Source organism: Sceloporus undulatus, chromosome 2 (assembly GCF_019175285.1).
Source record: "Sceloporus undulatus isolate JIND9_A2432 ecotype Alabama chromosome 2, SceUnd_v1.1, whole genome shotgun sequence".
In the NCBI taxonomy this organism is placed as follows: domain Eukaryota; kingdom Metazoa; phylum Chordata; class Lepidosauria; order Squamata; family Phrynosomatidae; genus Sceloporus; species Sceloporus undulatus.
In genome coordinates, this window is record NC_056523.1 from 9334507 (window position 1) to 9335121 (window position 615).

Below are 615 nucleotides of genomic sequence, written 5' to 3' on the forward strand. Positions count from 1 at the left end.
CTTAGAGGCCTAAAAAAAGAGAGACCTGTCATGCTGATCTTAAAACCTGGGCAGATCTGTGAGTCTGAATGTAGTTTCATTCAGCCAGGTGTCCTCCATTCTATATCTGTGCTTTTCGTTTTTCTGCCCTAAGTGCAGTACCTTACATTTTTCCATGTTGAATTTCATTTTGTTAGCTATGGCCCACTTTTCTAGTCTGTTCAGGTCATTTGGTATCTTGATCCTGTCCTCTGGGGTATTAGCTACTTCCCCTAATTTGGTGTCATCTGCAAATTTGATAAGTATACCCCCAATTTTGTCCTCCAAGTCATTGATAAAGATGTTGAATAGCACTGGGCCCAGGACAGAGCCCTGTGGGACCCTACTGGTCACTTCTTTCAAGGATGAAAAGGAGCCATTGTTGAGCACCCTTTGGGTTCGGCCAGTCAACCAATGACAAATCCGGTGTTTATCAGACGAGCTCTTAAAGAGGTACTATTCCAGTGTGACTCCTCTAGCTGCCTCCTGTTGCATGCTGGGATTGGCAGTTTTAAGGAGGGGTAGTTAGAATTCTCAGGCAGAGAAGTTCAGCTCCTTAAAACTGCCAATCCCAGCATGCAACAGGAGGCTGCTAGA

At 44.9% G+C, this 615-nt stretch overlaps 1 protein-coding gene across 1 annotated transcript in view; it reads right to left on the bottom strand.

Moving 5' to 3' along the window:
• The window catches only part of LOC121922021 (zinc finger protein 420-like), a 319204-nt gene that overhangs the window by 317618 nt on the left and 971 nt on the right, over positions 1-615 (bottom strand). The window lies entirely within an intron of this gene.